We start from the raw sequence: 23638 nt of genomic DNA on the forward strand, positions 1-23638 counted from the left end.
GTCATTTAGATATTAACCCATTAAATTAAATATTTTAAGAGTCTAACACTACTACTTTTTTTTAGCAGCTAAAGCCCATATTTCAAATCATGTTCCACGTAGGATAACAATATTCCATTAATTCCCTACTATTTATAAATTAAGCCATTATATAATTAATGTTTGTTTAAATTGTGTAATTAAGACACCTTTTATGGTGTGATATATATATATAGACTCCTTCTGTTGAGGTATATCTCAACTTATTTATGTTGAGGTATACCCTGTTGGGACCCACACGAGTCATTTTGTGTCGATCCGAACCGTTCAATTTTTACATCTCCATAGATAGATCATCCTTGCAAAAAATTAGCCAAATCGGAAATCATTTGCCTAACTTTGATCAAATAAATGCACAAACCAAGTATTTTCGATGAAACCGTCCATTTGTTTTATCAAAGTTAGATAGGAAAATGATTTCCGATTTGGCTAATTTTTTGCAAGGATGATGTATCAATGAAGATGATCCTTGCGAACGGTTCGGATCGACACAAAACGACTCGTGTGGGCTCCAACAAGGTCATACCTCAACATAAATAAGTTGAGGTATACCTCAACAGAAGGAGCTTGTATATATATATATATCTCTTCTTCAAACCAGGATTAAGTAGCTCAAATAAAAAACCTACAATTGAGAATTGTTTGTAGGTTCATTATATTGATTTGTTAGTGTAGGTGATTTGTTTCATGTAGGTTTTTTAATTGTTGTAAGTTACTTATTTGATTATAAGAATGTATGTAGGTTCATTATATATATATATATATATATTTGGTGTAGGTAATATAAGTATTATGTAGGTTCATTGATTAGTACACATATTAGTTCTTATAACGACAATGTATAGAAATTAATGGATATATGAGTAGTATAATTTGTTGGTGTTTGTGTGTTGATGTATAGATGTAGTAGAATTTTATGTGCAGGTTGTTTAGTAGCTTATGAAAAAATTTAAAAAAACATAAAAAAAAAAAATATGAAATATGAATCATGAGCATTAAAAACATCATTATTTAAGTACCATCAATACCAGTTACTAAGGAAAAAATCAAATAATGAAACAACGTCTGATATGATGTTGAGGGCATAAAAGAAATTTAAAATATCTAAATTTTAAAAAATGCTGACTATGAAATTAATATATGGAAAGTTAGTCATTTGTCAACTAGTCAAAGGGCTTAACTTGTGAAAAATGAAAGACACAAGTTTTAATTGGAGAAATAATATTTTGAAGGGGATTTTTTAAATTTACTATTGTTTAAATGATGTTTGTGGTCAAAGGTTAAAATTTGGCCTTTTACCTTTTATTAATTTAAATGCTAATTAATTTTATGCCTATTAGTTGAAATAACTTTTTACCGACTAATTATTGATTTAGTAGTATTACATTCAGTCCACATATGAATGATATGTATGTGGATGCGAGAATTTCTAGTATACTAGCTGTGTGGTACTGTGGTCCATGATTTTCAATCTTTGTTTAAATGATGTCCATTGTCAAATTCTAATTAAAACTTGCTTTTAAATTTTATTAATTAATTTAAATGCTAATCTTACCCCTTTGATTTGAAATAAATTTTTATCTATTAGTTATTGATTTAGTAGTATTTCCTTCTACAATGTGAAGAGTGACTATATTTTATATCTTATTATAATCACTATTAAACTGTGGATATACTCATTGTGCAACAAAAACTATAAAAAAAAGACATAAAAATAATAGTTATAGTAAAGTTCTAGTCGAACATGAACTATCATTGCTGATTTACTGTCAAACAATGGCCACCGGCATATGCACTTAGCACTTTTTTTTTTTGGTCAATCTGAGTGCCTTGTTTTTAAAAGATGGGTTTATTTATCATTAGATGAACTTTTTTAATATTTAGAAATATTAGGTGAATTTATTTAATATTAGCAGGTGTAAAATAGACTTTAAAATCATTTATTTTTAAATAAACACACTTTTTGTTTATTTAAAATTAATAAGTAAACACACTTCTTGTTTATATTAACAAATTTATATTAACTAGTACAAGTACAATTCTAGTAATAACTCTCCTTGCACTGCAACCGCTGTAACATTTTTTCACATGAAACCTTCCACTTGATCATCTACATCTGCCATGATAAGAATAATCATAAGAAATTAGTAGTTACAAGTTGTAAAGCCTAAAACAACGGCAAGAGGCTAGGTGTTAGTTTATATAATTGTCTAGAATATATGGAAAGGATAAGAAAAAGAAAATATTGAGGCCAATGGCAAGAGGATATATATCTAAAAGAAAATATTAAATACAATGACACTCAGTTGTCAGAGAGAGTATATATAGAACAATTAATTTATAAAAACACTAACAAAATAAAAATTAAAACAATGTAATTATTAATCAAATTATCGCACTATATATTATAGGGATTAATGTCATTTTACTCCCCAGACTATTACACATGTATCAGTTTGCTCCCCAGACTTCTAATTTGAAAAATTAAGGACCCTGACTTTTTCAATTTTGCCAATTAAGGTTATTCCGTCAATTTATACATTTTTCATCTAAAATGTCGAGATGATCAAGCAAAATTTAGCAAGAAATAAAAGAGGAAAAATGATGCATGAGGAAAAAATGATAAGATCTAATTGGAAGGGACCATTTTGCCCTCAAAGATTTGGATAAAAAATGTGTAAATTGACAAAAGAACCTCAATTGGCAAAATTGAAAAAGTCAGAGTCCTTAATTTTCCAAATTAGAAATCTGGGGAGCAAACTGATACAAGTGTAATAGTCGGGGGAGCAAAATGGTATTAATCCCTATATTATATGGTACTAATTATAACTTTTCTTATCTAGCTAGCTTCTTCTCAATATCATTGGACAATATATATGTCTAGGAGAGAGAGAGAGAGAGAGAGAGAGAGAGAGAGAGAGAGAGAGAGAGAGAGAGAGAGAGAGAGAGAGAGAGAGAGAGAGAGAGAGAGAGAGAGAGAGAGAGAGAGAGGTGTTAGAATTTCTATACCATACTTAAAATTTATGCCCAGGAGCTTCACACAGTCAAGAGTAGAGTGGTACATGGCTTCAACGATATTTTTCATCAAGACAGCGTTCTAAGGCATTATAAATACAAGTAGTTAATGAAATGGGATGTGTTAAATGGTGCCAGCTGCAAAGTGCCAGCTTCACTGCCACACATTTATAATATGTGAAGAGCTTTTTGGGGAGAGGTTTATTAAAATTAAGTCCTTGAAGATCATTGGCTGAAGAAAGATGGTTTGAAGAAATAGAAGGTGAAGGTGAAGGTGAAGGAGAAGGAGCTAGAAGAAGAAAGAGAATCTCCTTCTCCTTGCACCATAGTTGAGATGAGCATTAGCTGCATTACCAATCCAATCATCATTGTCATTACAACTTGTCTACTACTCAAACTAATTTCATACACATCCATATATATTCTCTCTCTTTATTTATGTTTTTAATGTTTTGTATATTTTTTGTGCCTACCTTGGGGTATGCAAAACCATAATTTATAGTCTTAAGTCTTAATTCATGCTTTTGTAATTAAAGATTATCGACTATAAGATATTTTGTTTTTCTATTTATTTAATTAGAATTTTATCCCTATAAAAAAAATTTCAAAATTTTACGTATTTTTTTTAATAGAGATATCACATGTAAAATAATAAAAACTTGCTTAAGAATTAATAATGGCCTTTGACCAACTATTATATCTATGCAGGGCAGGCGTAAGTGGAACTAGAATTTGAAGTTTGGAAGAGCCAAAACATAAAACTCTAAATGTATAAATATGTAATTTATATTCAAAACAAAATTATGATAATATATATAGCATCATTCATAAGATATTTTGTTTTTGGCCACTAGCATCATCTTATTATGAAAAAGCAAGAGGCACAGAATATTTGTGTACCATATTGTTTCAAATTTTAAAGACCATCAGTTGTACATAGCGTGCATTTTGCCATTTTGCTTTATAAATTTAAAACTTGCCGTCTCTTAAGTTTGAGTATACTTTTTTATTTATAAATTTATATTTTGAGCTCTAAACTTAATTTTTCCTCCAAATTAATATCCACCTTTAGAGTCATTGTGTGGCTCATATCTTTTCACGTACTCTTTGCTTAATCTCATTCAATTCTCAATTTTTTTTTTGTTTTTTTTTTTTCTCCTGTTTCACTGGGAAGTGTCATCCTCTCAATTTTTAAAGTCACAAAACCACCATCATCTGAAGCAATTTCTGCTAAATTTGATGACACTTTCCCCAAAACCACCCATATGAGTCTTCCTTCCATTATATTTGCACTCTCTAAAATCTACAGACAAATCCTAGAGACTGAAGGAACAACCGCCCATTTTAAATTCCAAAACTACATAGGCGCTGAAATTCGTCAGCCCATTCAATGACTTGATCGATCACCTTTGCTGAAATCATCTATGGCTTGTATAGTATATTTGGCGTTTGGATCTTCCCTTAAAATGGGACTAATAGTCTAGACTGGGGAGATTTTTTGGTGTGACCGATACACCGTTATGTGATGTAATTAATTTAATGTGTTATAATATAGGTGAATGTTATTAATATTATACCCTAGGAGAGATAAACATACGAACACCATTGTAACTGAACTATTTTCAGCTCCAGGTGTTTGGAATGAACAACTCATTCGGGAATCCTTTTGGGAAGAAGAAGCCACTGCGATTTTGAGTATACCCCTGAGTACACAAATGAGAGATGATTGCCTCATCTGGCACTACGAACGAAATGGCCTCTATAACGTCCGCAGTGGGTACAAGACTGCCCGATCTGAAAAGGATAGAATTGCTGGAAACCCCACTACTTCTACGGGTGTGAACTCAAATCTTTGGAAGTTAATTTGGACCTTGCAATGCCCAAATAAAATCAAATTGTTTCTCTGGAGATGTATGCACAATTTTGCTCCATGCCGAGCCACCTTATACATGAGGAAGGTGACCATGGATCCCTCTTGCCCCAGATGTGAGCGTGCTCCTAAGACTTTGCTACATGCCCTTTGGGACTGCCCCTATGCACATGATGTCTGGAAATCCTCAGTGATATATGGCGCCTCGAGGAAGTGGATTTGGGATGGCTTCTCTGGTTTTCTACGTTACTTAACTACAACACTCTCCCATACTGAACTAACATTTGCAGCTTATATTTGCTGGGGTTTGTGGAACGCCAGAAACGACTTCGTTTTTAATGGCTCTGCTACCTCGCCCCTCAAGCTTGTGGAGCGAATGGATGAATTTGCGCGCAACTACAGGGAGGCCAACTTAAGAAAGGAGAACATGCCAAAACCAACACTGACCCAGCAATGGAGGCGCCCACTGGCTGGTTGGGTGAAAGTCAATGTTGATGCTGCGACATGCTCTGTATCGGGTGCTCGCGGTGTCGGGATCGTTATCCGAGATGAAGATGGCCATTTTCTGGCGGCTGGGGCGCTACAGGTGCAACCCTTCATATGCCCTGCTCATACCGAGTTGATCGCAGCAAGAGAAGGACTACGGTTTGCTTGGGACTTGGGCTTCAGGCATGTTCTGCTGGAGCTTGATGCCAAGGATGCGGTGGCGAAGATCGTGTCCCAATCGCTCTACTTGGGGGCTGATGCTGCCCTGCTCAACGAGGCTGTGGAACTTGGTCTTCTATTTATCTCCTTCTCCTGTCAATCGGTACCTCGTAGCTGTAACATGGCAGCTGATGCTGTAGCCAAAATGGCCTTATCTTGTAATGAGCTCTCCACTTGGGTTGAGGAAGCACCCCCCTGGTTGCTCCCAATCCTCTCAGCAGATGTCTCCAATTATTCTTAATTAATGAAGTTTCCCCTTTTCTCAAAAAAAAAAAAAAAAAGGAGAGATAAACATACCGTTTAATAATACCTTTACACGTTGAATTAGTTACACCACGTGACGATATATCGGTTACATATTAAAATTTTTTTAAATTAAGCTCTTTCTATATATGTCACATCAATATTCACAACAACTTTTTCTTTCCCGATCAGGTACTACAATAAATCCTAGATCTTTAATTGCTTGATGAGAGAGAGAGAGAGAGAGAGAGAGAGAGAGAGAGAGAGAGAGAGAGATAACTAGAAGAAAGAAAAATAAAAAGAGTTGAGGGAAAAGAGTGGATTTGAAGGTAGACATTAATTGGGAGAAAAAATAAAGTTAATAGTTTAAATATAAATTATACTCAAAATTAAAACAGGTGGCAACTTTTAAATGGACAATTTTGCCACTCAGCATTTTGAGGTGGGAGGAAGGCTCCCACACAATTTTTCTCAACAAGCTAGATATTAGTCTTATTAGATAACATGAGAGCAGTTTTGCTCACCTCCTTTAACTCAGGTGTATGCTCACCTTTCATCTAAAATGCTGCCATGTGTTTAAAAAATTAACCATGAGTTAATCTATTGTATTTAATTATTTGTGATATTATAATGATGAGAGAGAAAAATAATTTGACAACTCTTTTATACTTTTATCCTTATATTTTATTACTCAACTTTTTTCACTTTTTTATTACCTATTAATTTTTATTTTCTCTTTTATTTAATTATTTCTAATAATTTTTGCTACTTTTGTTTTTTTCTCTGCTCCAGTACGCCTCTAGTATCTAAAAAGCCACATGCATTTAATAATTTTTGCTTTTTTTTTTTTTGCTCTTTTCTAATAAGCCTCCAGTACCCAAAAAACCACATCCAAATTTTTTGGGTCGATTTCTCATGTATACACCTTTTATCTATTTTTTTAATTAATTAAAAAAAATAATCCAACAACACCTTTTTTTTTTTGCCTAAGAATTCTTCTTTCTTGTCTCATACATGACCTTTTCAGATCAAACAAATTTTTAGGTCAATCCAAGGTGTTGCAGCATTTGAAGAGAGAAGAATAGTTGCAACGACATAATTTTTTTTTTTTTTTAACTCATGTAACTTTTTTTATTGGATTTTCTATGTATGTAAATGAGTTGTTTTAGATTTTTGTTTGGCCAACATTTTAGATTAACCTTTGCAAATGAGTTTTTTGTTCGAATTGCAAATGTGTTGTTAGAATATTTTATTTTTTAATTAATTAAAAAAATAGATAAATGTGTATACAAGAGAAGACCCAAAAAAATGGATGTGATTTTTTGAGTACTAGAGGCGTACTGGAGAAGAGCAAAAAACCAAAAAAAGTAAAAATTATTAGAAATAATTAAATAAAAGAGAAAAGAGAAATTAACGGGTGATAAAAAAAAGTTAAGTAATAAAAGATAAGGATAAAATAAGAAAAAAGTTGTGAAATTATTTTTCTCTCTCAGCATTATAACATCATAAATACTTAAAGAGAGTAGTTTTTCTCACCTCCTTTAACTCAGGTGTATGCTCACCTCCCATCTAAAATGCTGCCATGTGTTTAAAAAATTAACCATGAGTTAATATATTGTATTTAATTATTTGTGATATTATAATGACAGCTCTTTTTTACTTTTATCCTTATCTTTTATTACTCAACTTTTTTCACTTTTTTATTACCTATTAATTTTTATTTTCTCTTTTATTTAATTATTTTTAATAATTTTTGCTTCTTTTGTTTTTTTGCTCTTCTCCAGTATGCCTCTAGTATCTAAAAAACCACATGCATTTAATAATTTTTGCTTTTTTTTTTTTGCTCTTTTCTAATAAGCCTCCAGTACCCAAAAAACCACATCCAATTTTTTTGGGTCGATTTCTCATGTATACACCTTTTATCTATTTTTTTAATTAATTAAAAAAAATAATCTAACAACACCTTTTTTTTTTTTTGCCTAAAAATTCTTCTTTCTTGTCTCATACATGACATTTTCAGATCAAACAAATTCTTAGGTCAATCCACGGTGTTGCAGCATTTGAAGAGAGAAGAATAGTTGCAACGACATAATTTTTTTTTTTTTTTAACTCATGTAACTTTTTTATTGGATTTTCTATGTATGTAAATGAGTTGTTTTAGATTTTTGTTTGGCCAACATTTTAGATTAAACTTTGCAAATGAGTTTTCTGTTCGAATTGCAAATGTGTTGTTAGAATATTTTATTTTTTAATTAATTTAAAAAATAGATAAATGTGTATACAAGAGAAGACCCAAAAAAATGGATGTGATTTTTTGAGTACTAGAGGCGTACTGGAGAAGAGCAAAAAAACAAAAAAAGTAAAAATTATTAGAAATAATTAAATAAAAGAGAAAAGAGAAATTAACGGGTGATAAAAAAAAGTTGAGTAATAAAAGATAAGGAAAAAATAAGAAAAGAGTTGTCAAATTATTTTTCTCTCTCACCATTATAACATCATAAATAATTAAATACAATAGATTAACTCATGGTTAGTTTTTTAAACACGTGGCAGTATTTTAGATGGGAGGTGAGCATACACCTGAGTTAAAGGAAATAATTAAATAAAAGAGAAAAGAGAAATTAACGGGTGATAAAAAAAAGTTGAGTAATAAAAGATAAGAAAAAAATAAGAAAAGAGTTGTCAAATTATTTTTCTCTCTCACCATTATAACATCATAAATAATTAAATACAATAGATTAACTCATGGTTAGTTTTTAAACACGTGGCAGTATTTTAGATGGGAGGTGAGCATACACCTGAGTTAAAGGAGGTGAGCAAAACTGCTCTCAATATATTGTATTTAATTATTTGTGATATTATAATGATGAGAGAGAAAAATAATTTGACAGCTCTTTTTTACTTTTATCCTTATCTTTTATTACTCAACTTTTTTCACTTTTTTATTACCTATTAATTTTTATTTTCTTTTTTATTTAATTATTTTTAATAATTTTTGCTTCTTTTGTTTTTTTGCTCTTCTCCAGTATGCCTCTAGTATCTAAAAAACCACATGCATTTAATAATTTTTGCTTTTTTTTTTTTGCTCTTTTCTAATAAGCCTCCAGTACCCAAAAAACCACATCCAATTTTTTTGGGTCGATTTCTCATGTATACACCTTTTATCTATTTTTTTAATTAATTAAAAAAAATAATCTAACAACACCTTTTTTTTTTTTTGCCTAAGAATTCTTCTTTCTTGTCTCATACATGACATTTTCAGATCAAACAAATTCTTAGGTCAATCCACGGTGTTGCAGCATTTGAAGAGAGAAGAATAGTTGCAACGACATAATTTTTTTTTTTTTTAACTCATGTAACTTTTTTATTGGATTTTCTATGTATGTAAATGAGTTGTTTTAGATTTTTGTTTGGCCAACATTTTAGATTAAACTTTGCAAATGAGTTTTCTGTTCGAATTGCAAATGTGTTGTTAGAATATTTTATTTTTTAATTAATTTAAAAAATAGATAAATGTGTATACAAGAGAAGACCCAAAAAAATGGATGTGATTTTTTGAGTACTAGAGGCGTACTGGAGAAGAGCAAAAAAACAAAAAAAGTAAAAATTATTAGAAATAATTAAATAAAAGAGAAAAGAGAAATTAACGGGTGATAAAAAAAAGTTGAGTAATAAAAGATAAGGAAAAAATAAGAAAAGAGTTGTCAAATTATTTTTCTCTCTCACCATTATAACATCATAAATAATTAAATACAATAGATTAACTCATGGTTAGTTTTTTAAACACGTGGCAGTATTTTAGATGGGAGGTGAGCATACACCTGAGTTAAAGGAGGTGAGCAAAACTGCTCTCATAATTAAATACAATAGATTAACTCATGGTTAGTTTTTTAAACATGTGGCAGTATTTTAGATAGGAGGTGAGCATACACCTGAGTTAAAGGAAGTGAGCAAAACTGCTCTCAGATAACATATTCAATTTATTAATTAATTTATCTTCTTTATTTAAACTTTATATTTATTGGCACAATTAATTAAACAATAATGCTACACTTACCACATTTTTATACCACAATTTCATACCATCTTATGTGGCAACTTACATGGCATTCATATATTGGATACTAAAAAATAAAAATAAAAACCCAAAAAGGAAAAGAAAAACTTTGTCCAATAAAGTAATAACACGTCAGATGGTATAAAAATGTAGTATAAAAATGTGGTAAGTATAGCATTATTCTTAATTAAACACACTTCTTGTATCGATCAAGTTCAATTCTAGTAATAACTCTCCTTGCATTGCAATCATATATTGTAACATTTATTCATATATACGTACAACCTTTTACTTGATGATCCACATCTGTCATGACAAGAATAATCATAGTAATTAGAAAATTCTTAAGAAAATAATAATAATAAATCTAATATCGTTGTAAAGCCTAAAAAATTAATATACTCCAATATCGTCTATTGAATTGTCTAAATATATATGAAAAGGACAAGAAAACATTATCTAATGGCAAGAGGTGTTTGTATGAGGATGCGTGTCCATACATACACAAACAAAAAACTATTGTAAATTTTTAATAAAATTAACGCACTAAATTACCTTGATATAGAAGCAATTCGCATAATAATCAGTACGTGGTTAGACTTTAAGCATCCAGTGCAGGATTTCTGCATCTGGCAAAATCTCTATCCTTTAATGTCTTGTTGATAAATTAGTTATCGATTGATGGACTTTTAGCTGTCTAGTTATTTTGTAGAATTTTTTTTTTACTTTTTTTTTGTCCAAGGAAAGTAATTGGGTTGCTCATCATGTGATTCGATTTGTTCTTTACGAGAGCCGAGTAATGATGTAGTTAGTGGAAGGTTTTGTATGGTTGGTGAATCTACGGTATGATAATCTTTTTATAATTAAGTCTAAATTATAATGAGATTAATATTTTTCTGGATTAGAAAAAAGCAAAAGAATATATACAAACTAGTAATATAATTAAGAAATAATTACTCATAACTACATACTAGTTATTGTTTTTAATATGTAATACGATGATCAATAAAATGTAACAATTAGGTCACTTTATTAAGAATTAGGTCACTGCATTTGATTTCTCTCTCCACATTATCAATGCACTCAACCCACACTTCCCACTACCCACCTTGATCTCATTCTCTCTTCTCTCTCCTCCGTTTCTCTTTCTTCTTCTTTTTTTTCCTTCTCCTTTCTCTTTCTTTTTTTTCCTTCTCCTTTCTCTTTCTTTTTTTTTCTTCTTCCTTTCTCTCATTTCCTCCATCAGTAACTCCATCCCCCACCTGCGTTGACCACCAGCCCACCCTCTCTCTCTCTGGACGACGTCGCAAGATCGATCTAGACGACGTCGCAAGATCGAGAGCTCAGACTTCCTGATCAGCGAGTTGCACGACCCCTTTCGCCGATTTATGTTTAGGTTCTTGATTTTTTTTGTTTAGTTCAGTTTCTGAAACTGCAGAAAACTGCAGTTTCTGGAACTGCATAAAAAACTGCTGTTTTACAGTGAACTTTCTGCAGTTTGTGAACTGAAACTGCAGAAACTGCAGTTTGTGTGAACTGAAACTGAAACTGCAGTTTCTGGAACTGTAAGTGAACTGAAACTGCAGTTTCTGGAACTGTAAATGAACTGAAACTGCAGAAACTGCAATTTATTAGAGTTGAAACTGCAGTTTATTGGAGTTGCAGTTTCAGAAACTGCAGTTTATTTGAGTTGCAACTGCAGTTTCAGAAACTGCAAATGAACTGAAACTGCAGTTTATTTGAGTTGCAAGCTTGTAGTTGCAGTGTAAATGAAACTGCAGTTTATTGGAGCTGCAGGCTTGCAGTTGCAATTACTAACTACAAGTGAAACTGCAGTTTCTGAAACTGCAAAGTGAACTGAAAGCAGTTTGTGAACTGAAACTGTGTATTTTTTATTTTTGTTATCCCTATTTTCGTCAAAACATTGCACTGGCAGATGGGCTTCACTGTGGCGCGGGGATGTAGTGGGCGTGGTGTCCGCAAAAGAATATTAGCATTGTGGTAGTTGGCCCGCAAAGAAAGAAAGGGGCTTTAGGTGGTTTTGGTTAATAATTTGTGGTATCAGTACCTGCATGTTAACGGACTCTATAATTAATTAGTAAATTGTCTTTTTATTTCTTTATATTATTTACGTCCTACAATATATTCACACACACATAAGCAGCTTCTAAGGTGATACTTCTAATAGACATAGAGTACTCACTACATGTATATGTATATATATATAGGTATACCTTATCGGTAGGGCCTTTATATATATATATATATATATATGAGGAAATTACAGATTTAGTCTACTTATTCTCTATCTAGTTTAATTTTGGTCCACGATCTTTTTAAAGTTCTGTTTTGGTCTACTAATTGTTTCACTTGTTCAATAAAGGTCCAGATTTGTTTTCTCAAATTTATTCCACCTTTTGTCCTATCAAATCTTAGCCAAATTCAACAAACATTTTCCCTATATACATCTAAAATTCAGTTCCTTCCCTATATCCCTATATACGACTCTAAGAAAGTTGAATATTCTGTTGATCAACCCTTGTATGAACATTTCATAATACATAATAGAAATAAATGAATTTTTTGTTATCTCTTCATTATTTAAAGAAAATTTCCATTTACACGGTCGCATAACCAATCATTCATGATTGACTAGATCATTGATACAAAAAATATCCAAATACCAAATTCGCCCTCTATACTTGTTTTAAAACTATGCATCTCCTCTTTACAACAATATAAAGATAATTCAAATTGGAGTTTTAAAACTCAAGATAATTGGCCCCAAAGTAGGGTATCCGAAAACTACCAAATTTTTCTAGAAAATTTTTCAGATTTTTTTAAACTTCACTAAACTTCAATTCTCTTTAATTCTAATTACTCAAAATTGGTTCCTATGATTAAGAAATGATGAAATATAACTTATACTTCAATTATAATTGAAAAAAATACAACTAAAAGAATTTAAAATCATAACTTAAAAAATATCGTAGACCAAAATTGAACTAGGTATAAAATAAATGGGCCAAATTTGTAATTTCCTCTATATATTTTTATCTAACTTCTCTTCAATATCAATGGACAATATATATATTTCAAGGTCAGAGAGAGAGAGGGGTTAGAATTTTTGTACCATATTTCAAATTCATGCCCGGGATAGAGCTTTTGCACAATAGAGATTAGAGTCACTACAAAAAAAGTGAGTAAAGCACACCCTCACTGGTGACATAGAATGGGGTGACAATTAAGCAATAGGGACTGAAGTGTCTCGATTTTAACAAAAATGGGTGTCAATTGGGTAATAAAGACTAAAGTTCCCAATTGACACCCCATTTTGTGCCACCAATGAGGGGTGTGCTTTGCTCACTATTTTTGCAGTGAGTGGTACATGGCTTCAACGATATTGTTCCTCAATGCAGATATCAAGAGCAGCATAAATACAATTAGTTAATGAAAGGGGATCTGTTAACTGGTGCTTGCAAAGTACGAGCTTCACTGCCGCACATTTATAATATTTGTAGAGCATTTTGAGAGATTTATTAACTTTAAGTCCAAAACGATCATTGGCTGAAGAAAGATGGTAAGAAGAAATTGGAGGTGAAGGTGAAGGTGAAGGTGAAGGAGAATCATCCCCTTTCTCCTTGCACTATGGTTGAGATCAGCATGAGCTGCAATACCAATCCATCATCGTTGTCATTAGTACTTGCCTATTACTCATACTAATTTCATACACATTCATATGTAACTTTGCTCGATCTATCTTTTGAATTTTTTTTTTTTTTGTTTTGTATATTTTTTGCACTTTAGGGTTGAATGCAAAACCATAATTTATAGGCTTAGTCCATCTTTCATGCTTTTGTATTGTTTATAAGAATATCAAATATAAGATGTTTTGTTTTCATCTTATATTAATTTGTAGCTTCACAAATTTACTTAAACATAGACTTTTCATGTGAAATGACAACGATTTATTTAAGAATTTACGTTTGAAAAACTATGTTACGTACGCAATAATGGAACTAGATTTGAAGTTTGGGATGAGTGTCAAAACTTAAAGCTCAAATGTATTAAATAAGTTAATTAATATTCAAAACAAAATTATGATTTTTTTTTTAAAATATCGTCATCCTTAAAAGATATGAAAAAACCAAAAGGCATAAAATAATTGTACACCTCACCAAAAAATAATAATTGTGCACCATAGTCTTTCAACTTCTGAAAAGACCATTCCTTTATAAATTAAATAAAAATTATATTGATTTCTCGTTTTCATTTAATAAAAAACTTACATATCATGCAAAAAAAATTTAACCATCGACACATCATATTGTCATCAAAATAAAAACATAAAATCTATAAATTACATTAAAATTTAATGATATCATGAAACAGAATTAAAACCAATTTGAATATATTTTTTGTTGGTGTTATTTTTTAATTTTCTTAGTTAATTTTAGTGTTGTTAGTTGTGGAGATATGTCTTCTACTAATTAATAAAGACTCTATTTAATGTTAGAGTAAGTCGTGGAGTAGCCGTTAATTTGGTTATTATCTAGATAGTGTACTTTCCTTCACCTTCGCCTCCAATTTCTTCTTACCATCTTGTTATATATAAATGATCATAGAGTAGAGGTAGATTTCATTTTTCTCATGCAGTCATAGTTCGGTAAAAAATTATAGGGTGAACATTAGAAAGCCTCAAACTAGCGGTCGAACACTAGACGAGGTTTTTGGCCTCAAATGAATGACTTATAGTCCGTTTGGTATTTAAACTACAATGACATAAAATTTTGATATTGAAAAAGCAAACACATTATGATTTGATATCTAAAATCAACAAACATTTTCTAAAATCTTTAGAAAATAATCTTTCATGTTCCGTAGGTTTTAGAAATTATAGTATTAGGTTCAAAGCATTGAAAACATATAACCCAATTTTTAATTTTTAATTTTTAATTTTTAATTTTTTTGGTGTAGCAAGTTGATAAGTTTGTATAAATCTGTATTTCCTCCTATAAAAGATAAATTTATATATGGTTTGGCCACTAACTTGACGCCGCCAAAACACTAAGGCCAATGGGTATGTCCTCTATCCACATGTACATGGCCTTATGGATATTGACCTTCATTTATTTAAGGTGAGGATATATAGGTATTTTTCTTCAAAAGAGATATATTGTTAGTTGATTTGAGTGAGGGACTGAGGGGGCATGTTGAGAACAATATTCAATATTGGAAAAGTAAAGTCTTGCATAACAAAATATATATAAGGTTTTAAGCTTCTCTATCCATTATTAATTAGTTTTGAGTTAGCTAGATACTTCTACTTCTATATATGGCATGCACGTTTCCTTCGGAGAAATTAAATTTGTCTTGCATAAGATCCCCTAAACTTGAAATTTGTTGCAATTAATGTAGTCAAGCCTATCCTAGCTAGAAACCCACTTTAATGTTAAAATTTATCAAGTAACTTGAACATGACTCATTATTTAGAGTATTTTTGTCACTCTATTCTCTCTCATCCTCTCCTTATCTGCTCTCTCTCTATTCTATCTCATATATCTCTCCTCTTTCTCTCTTTTTTATTTGAGATTAGGGGGGTGTCCCCAACTTAGATTTTATTGGATTTTAAAAGTCCAATGAAATCTAGGTGTCCCTAATTTAGATTTTAAAAGATTCCAATGAAATTTAGGTGTCCCCAACTCAGATTTTAATGGATTCCAATAAAATCCAGGTGTTCTCAAAAAGTCATGGATTTCATTAAGTGAAGGATTTTAATGGATTTGGATGGATTTGAATGCATTTTTTACACATAACAAATTCCATGAGAATTCCACCCAATTCTTTTGGATTTTGATGGATTCTATGGATTTTAAAATCCATTAAACTCCTTTAAAATCTGAGTTGGGGACACCCAGTCTTTGGATTTCTTTTCCTGATTTGAGCCCAAATGTGTGTTCAAGGCCGCTTGTTTTTTCCATGATTTCCCGTCACTTGGTGGAGCCAAAATGCTAAATACCATTTTCATATTCATCGTCTCTAATTACAATTGCTCTTTGCGTTTGTGCGATTTAGAGTTGCATATCTTGGAACCTCAATCCAACTAATTTGCATATACAAGCCTTTGAGAAGAGTTAGTAATCATCATTCACGTACAACATTGCAAATAATATTTTTCGAGAAATTGACAAAGTATTTTTGTCATTTATTGCAACTTTATCTTAATTAGTAAAATTAATTAAAAACAAGCTTTTCTCATTAAGTATAACCATAATAATTAATAGTTCTCCTTGCAACTATTGTAACAATTTTTCATATAACCTTCTACTTGATCAACATATCTGAAAAAATCAATATAATCACAAGAATTTAATATTCAAACAGTTTGATGAATGTATATATAATATTAATTGTTGTCAAGTAATTAGCCTTCTACAAAATACCTAATATCGTCAATTAAAATTGTTTAAATTATATGTAAGGGAAAAGAAAAGGGTGACTATAAGGGAGATATACTTCCATTTTTGGAAATTTATGCAATCTCATTAGTAGACCATTATAAAAAGTTGAAAGAAAAATTAAAAACAAAAGAGAAAAAAAAAAAAAAAAAATCCCTTCTTAAGAATGCTTTTTACAAAAGAAAAAAAGAAATCAGTGTTCCCACTATAATTCCGGTTCACATGGACCCAATTTTTGAACAACTCGTTCACTGAGTCACTATTAATTTAAGTTGCCTTTTTTTTTTTTTTTTTTCTCTCCTGACCGAAAGTCACTGAAAATTTAGGTTAAATTCTTGTATCCGTATATTAATTTTACACATGCAGTAACAATTACATTTGTATAAGTGATTTTCGGATATAGCTAAGTGATTAACATGTAATCGAGTGACAATTTATACTTATATATAATTGTAACTAAACAATAATTACATGCTCGTTTATCAAATTGTTGGGGAATTGGATTATTTTGTACATGGTCTCCCTTATACTTATTTCTCAATTACCCAAAACAAAAACCCTCATCCCAAATAGAGCATTTCTAAATCTGACAAAGTGCATGCCCATATATCCTTGTGTTGTGGTTCATAGATTAGTCTCTGATGGACTTTCCCAAATTAGTTGTCCTAGAGTTTTTCGATCAACTACCTTTTCCATAATAACTAAATATTAATTCTAAAGATATACATATATACGTAAATACATACATACATGTTTTGCATTTTTTACATGAACATATAAAAAGAGAGTTTAAGATTATAATATTTTCTATACCATATATATCAAATTTGTGCTCAGGGACTTTGCACAATCAATCAATGTTTGAATGGCGAATGGTTGTATAATCATCAAGGCATTTGTGTAAAGCTACAACAACACAAATAGCAAACTTCTCAGGATCGGTTGCATGACGAACACAAGGTGCCACCTTCGCTGGAGCACATTTATAGTATTTGAAGAGTTGTTTGACAAGAGGTTTATTAAAAGCAATTAGTTTTCCATCAACTGAATTAGTTGATGAAGAAAGGTGGTAATTAGAAGAAACTGAAGGTGAAGGAGTAGGAGAAGGAGAATCTCGTATTAGTTCTCCTTGCACTATATGCATTATTACCAATCCCATCATCATTGTCATTACTACAAGTGATCTACTACTCACACAATTAATTTCATACACATCCATGACCTCTCTCTCTATTGTTTCTTTTTTTCTTTGGTATTATGGTTCAATGCAAAACCATAATATATATATATATATATATATATATATATAAGTTTAACCCATCTCTCATGCTTTTGTAATATAAGTTAATATCAAGTATATATAAGATATTGTTTAATTTCCTATTATATTCAAAATTTTACAAATTTATTTTAACTGCAGAGCAGCAGAGACTTTCTCATTTAAAACAATAAGGATTTGTTTACGAATATATATGATGACCTTTGAGGAAAAATTAATATGTTGGTGTGAGTCAACACGTGGGGTTATCGTGTAATTATTAGAATTAGTTAGGTGGTTTATTAATTCCTGTTTTTTAGTTATAGGTCCATGTATATAAACCACACTTTGTGGTCTTATTGAATTAATCAGAAAATATATTGAAACCCTAAACCTAAGCCTCCTCCTCTGAACATGGTATCAGAGCATGGTTCTATGAACTGGGCTCTTTCCGCTTGATTTCTAAGTTTAGATCTACCTATTCTACTGGTTTTTTGAAGATTTTTCCCAGAAAAAATCCTATTACTCTACCTGTGCAAACCTGCCATCGGTTACTGTTCACTACACACCTCTGCCGTCATTGTGATCGAATCAAAATCCAACCAACCCCAACGATGATATGGATGCAGATCGAAGCAGCGAGCAACGGTTGTGAATGCAACCGAGTAGAGAGAGGGTAGATCGAAAGCGAGATCAGCCAACCGATCCACTGCAGTGCCGACCCATCTCCAGTGCCGACCGATCTCTTGTGCGCCGACCCACTGCACCGAGAGACGCCGCGTCAGTCTCATCCCTTGCTGCTCAGTGACGTCGACCCACCTCCATCGACGCCGTCGCTCACTACGTCAACAACGACCACGTCTCCTGCCCACCACCGCGACGCCGACGCCGACGCTGACGCCGTCTGCTTCTCTGTGTGCCGCGCCTCCGCCTTGTGCGCTGACTCTCTGCACCGTCTGCACTTCCACGCCGTCCGCTGCCGGTGTGTGTCTCCGACTGAACGTGCACACTGACCCGCGCGCCTCCGTCTGCTTGTGTGCATCTCCGGCAGACTGTGCACGGTGATAAGGTGTGTGTGTGTTGCTTTGTGCAAGAAGACACCAAAAAAAAAAAAAAAAAAAAAAAAGGGGAAGGAAAAAAAAAAAAAAAAAAATGCTACATTCTAGGGTGAACTCTGTTAGTTCCTCCAGCTTTATTGTCAAGTCAGGTATCTCTAACTCTGCTTTGAGTACTTCTGCTTGTACTGGTAATGGTGCATGGATAATTGATACAGGGGCTACGGATCATATGACTTCTGATCGTTATGTTTTTAGTCATTTTTCATCTGTCTGTTCTAAGCCATTTATTGTCAATGTCAATGGTGTGTCGTCTCCTGTTTTAGGAGATGGCACGGTATCTTTTTCCTCTGATTTGTCTTTGCCTAATGTGCTGTTTGTTCCTTCCTTGAATTGTAACCTTATTTCTGTTAGTCAACTAACCAAAACTCATAATTGTGTGGCCACATTCTTTCCTACTCATTGTGTTTTCCAGGACATTCATACCAAGGAGAAGATTGGCAGTGGTAGAAAGAGTGGTGGATTGTACTATCTGGATAGTGGGGTTTCCGCTTCAGATGGTCGTGGCATTGTGAGTCTAGTTAGTGATGGTTCCTCTGAAAATCAGAAGAAGATTTGGTTGTGGCATCGCCGACTTGGTCATCCGTCCTTTAGTTATCTTCGGCGTTTATTTCCCTCTTTATTTCGTGGATTGAACATTTCCAATTTTAATTGTGAAGTTTGTGTGTTGGCCAAAAGCCATCGTTCAGTGTTTCCTTCTAGTGCTACACGTATGGATGTTCCTTTTGCTTTGGTCCACTCGGATGTTTGGGGTCCGGCCCCGTGTGGTACACATAAAGGAATGAAATGGTTTGTGACATTTATTGATGATTGTACTAGAATGACTTGGGTGTATCTTCTGAAACATAAAAGTGATGTGTGTGCTGTTTTTCGCCTTTTTCATCATATGGTCCTCACCCAGTTTGCCTGTCCTATTAAGGTTTTGCGCTCAGATAATGGCGGTGAGTTTGTTAATACAGAGATGACTCAGTATTTTGCTTCTGCGGGGATCCTTCATCAGACTTCTTGCGCTCATTCTCCACAACAGAATGGGGTTGCTGAACGCAAAAATCGACATTTATTGGAAGTCACTCGGTCCCTTCTTCTGGGGGGTCACGTGCCATCTCTGTTCTGGGGTGATGCCTTGAGTTCTGCCGTTTATCTGATTAATCGGACCCCATCTAGTGTCCTTGACTTTCGGCGACCTTTGGATGTTCTCTCGGATTTTGTCTCTCTACCAGGTGTCCTTCATTTGGAACCCCGTGTTTTTGGGTGTGTTGTTTTTGTGCATTTACATTCTCATCAGCGATCCAAGCTCGCATCTCGGGCCTTAGAGTGTGTATTTGTTGGTTATGGTCCATCCCAGAAGGGGTATCGATGCTATCATCCCTCTACTCAGCGCTTCTATGTTTCTATGGATGTCATTTTTCATGAACATCAACTTTTTTATTTTCCACGTCCACTGGATTCTACTCTTCAGGGGGAGGTTTCTAGTGAAGTGCAGAATCGAGATGATATGTTGTTTTTTGATCAGTTTGGTTCTGGGAGTAATAGTGAGGAAGGGTCAGAACAGACTACTGATCACCCAGTGCCTGAGTCTGCGGATGAGACTGAGACTACGGAAATTACTGCGGATGATACTGAGGATATGGTAGGACAAGAATCCACGAATTCTGAGCCTGAGGAATCACCACTCCATGATAGTACTGCCATCTCTCCTACTCCATTGAATCAATCTTCTTCGTCCATTGAGGTAACCAACAATACTCTTGATTCACATTCTGGTTTAGATCTTGATTCTAATGCTTCTAAATTTACACTTCCTCCTCGGTCTAACCGAGGACAACCACCAGCTAAATATGAGCCAGATCCAAATGCCAAAGTTAGGTACTCGATTAATAATCATGTGTCGTCTGTTAGGCTTTCAAAGTCATATGAATCGTATATTCTGCAATTATCTTCTGTTTCTATTCCTAGTAGATTGCAGGATGCTCTTACAGATTCTAGATGGACCAAAGCTATGGCTGAAGAAATGGCGGCATTACAGAAGAATTCAACCTGGGAATTGGTTTCTCTACCTAAGGGGAAGAAGACAGTGGGATGCAGATGGGTGTTTGCAGTCAAACACAAAGCTGATGGGTCAGTTGAAAGGTATAAGGCAAGGTTGGTAGCGAAGGGTTATACACAGTCCTATGGCATAGACTACTTGGAGACGTTTGCTCCAGTGGCCAAGTTAAACACAGTACGGGTTCTGTTATCTTTGGCTGCTAACAAAGATTGGCCACTGCTTCAGTTTGATGTAAAGAATGCCTTTCTTCATGGTGATTTGACTGAAGAAGTATACATGGATCCTCCTCCAGGTATACCAGAGTTTGAGAATACGAGATTAGTATGCAGGCTAAGGAAGTCTTTGTATGGTCTTAAACAATCTCCGAGAGCCTGGTTTGGGAGATTCACCCGTGCAATGAAGAACTATGGTTATCGGCAGAGTAATTTTGATCATACTTTGTTCCTAAAGAAAAGGGGGAAGAAGATTACTGCTCTTATCATTTACGTTGATGATATGGTTCTGACCGGAGATGATTATGAGGAAATCTCTAATTTGCAGAGGTACTTGTCTCAAGAGTTTGAAATGAAGCAGCTGGGGGACTTGAAGTTCTTTCTTGGGATAGAAGTGGCTCGGTCTAAACATGGCATATTCCTATCTCAAAGGAAATATGTTTTAGACTTGTTATCTGAAACTGGTATGCTTGGGTGTAAGCCAGCTGTCACTCCTATGGAACAAAACCATAGACTTTTTGAGTGTTTGGGGGCTTTGCCTGCAGATAAGGGGCGATATCAGAGACTTGTTGGAAGATTGATATATTTGTCTCACACTAGACCTGACATTGCTTATGCGGTTAGTGTAGTAAGCCAGTTTATGCATGCCCCGTGCAAACCTCATATGGATGCTGTGGAGCGAATTTTACAGTATTTGAAATCTGCACCTGGTAAAGGATTGTTGTTTGCTAATCATGGTCATGTAAATGTTGAAGGTTTTTCTGATGCAGACTGGGGAGGTTCAGCAGATGATAGAAGGTCTACCTCAGGCTATTTTACCTTTGTAGGAGGAAATTTGGTGACTTGGAGAAGTAAGAAGCAATCAGTTGTATCTAGGTCGAGTGCAGAGGCTGAATACAGAGGTATGGCACTTGGAGTAGTCGAACTTTTGTGGTTGAGACATTTATTGACTGATTTAGGATGTCCACCTACCAAACCTATGGACTTGTTTTGTGATAACAAATCTGCTATTGATATAGCACATAATCCTGTTCAGCATGATAGAACAAAACACATTGAGATTGATCGACACTTCATCAAAGAGAAACTTGAAGCGAAGATTATTAACTTTCCATTTGTGAAGTCCGAAGATCAGCTTGCAGATGTGTTGACCAAGGCTGTGGCGAATCGGGTGTTTTTGGACTCACTAGACAAGTTGGGCATGTGCGATATATATGCACCAACTTGAGGGGGAGTGTTGATGTGAGTCAACACGTGGGGTTATCGTGTAATTATTAGAATTAGTTAGGTGGTTTATTAATTCCTGTTTTTTAGTTATAGGTCCATGTATATAAACCACACTTTGTGGTCTTATTGAATTAATCAGAAAATATATTGAAACCCTAAACCTAAGCCTCCTCCTCTGAACATAATATCAATATGTTTATCACAATGTTAACTTTAGAGTTAATTGATCTTTGGTTAGCTTCCTATATTTTTTATTTTATTTAAACAGACAAATTCTTCCAATTGAATTGATATGTCTCTTCATTAGAATCATGTGAGAGCCTCATATTAGAATGTGAGTAAAGTAATCTCATGTAAACATCCTAAACCAAAAAATAAAAATCAGAACTTGAGTAATAATATCAAAAATGAGATGTAAGTGCTAAGCATATCCATTTTCCTAAGTTTTATGGAAACCATGCATAACATAACCCTTGAGATTTGGAAAAAGTTGGATCATATATACAACAGGTCAATTTTTGTTTACGCTTGTCGATCAACATATAGATCGATAACCAAAAAATAACAATAATTATACTATTTGATTGCTAGCTACATCTTATAGTGAGAATGTGTTTATACTACTTTGTTAGTTGTAACGTAAGATCATATAAACTTATTTTTATGTAATTTTGGTTGAACATACCAACACAGCTAGCATACAATTAATATATATTAATTTAAGGTTCTCCAAGACTCCAATAGTCTAACTCTTTGCATAATTTGATGGAACATTATATGATGTGCTTCTTTTAGCTAAAATAACACTAACCAGCTTGAACTCAGATGTTGTGAATGGATTTGTATTCTTTATTAGTAAATTATAGTGTTTTTTTTTTTTTTTTTTTTTTTTTTTTTTTTTTTTTTTTCAAATGAAGCCTAAAGTCAAGAGAAATGAAAGAGTAACGTGTTTGGTAGTTCATTAAAGTTGGACAGTAAGAATAAATTGATTTATTTTGGTAAAAAACTAATGTTGGCTTGAATTTTGACCATTAAGTAGGTTGGTGGGGCCTACCCACGTGGGAGAAGATGGATAGCATTCCCCTACAATAAAATAAAGAGAGGATTGCTTGTATGTTTGCAGTACTTATTGTAAAAGGCAATCTAACTAACAAAGTACTTCTTTTCAGTCCGTAATTTTAAATCCGCTAATCACCCAAAATTTTTGCCTAAATTCTCATCTATTTATAAACTCTCTCAAAACCCTCTTATCACTTATAATCCTAAATTGTAACTGAATTTTATTGTAATTGAATTTTGTTGAAACTGAATTTTGCTGAAATTGAATTTTTCTGAAACTGAATTTTTTGTTGAAACTCAATATTTCGCTAAAACTAAAATCAAACACTGAAA

This window comes from Dryas octopetala, chromosome 9, assembly GCF_963921425.1.
Source record: "Dryas octopetala chromosome 9, drDryOcto1.1, whole genome shotgun sequence".
Taxonomy (NCBI): Eukaryota; Viridiplantae; Streptophyta; class Magnoliopsida; order Rosales; family Rosaceae; genus Dryas; species Dryas octopetala.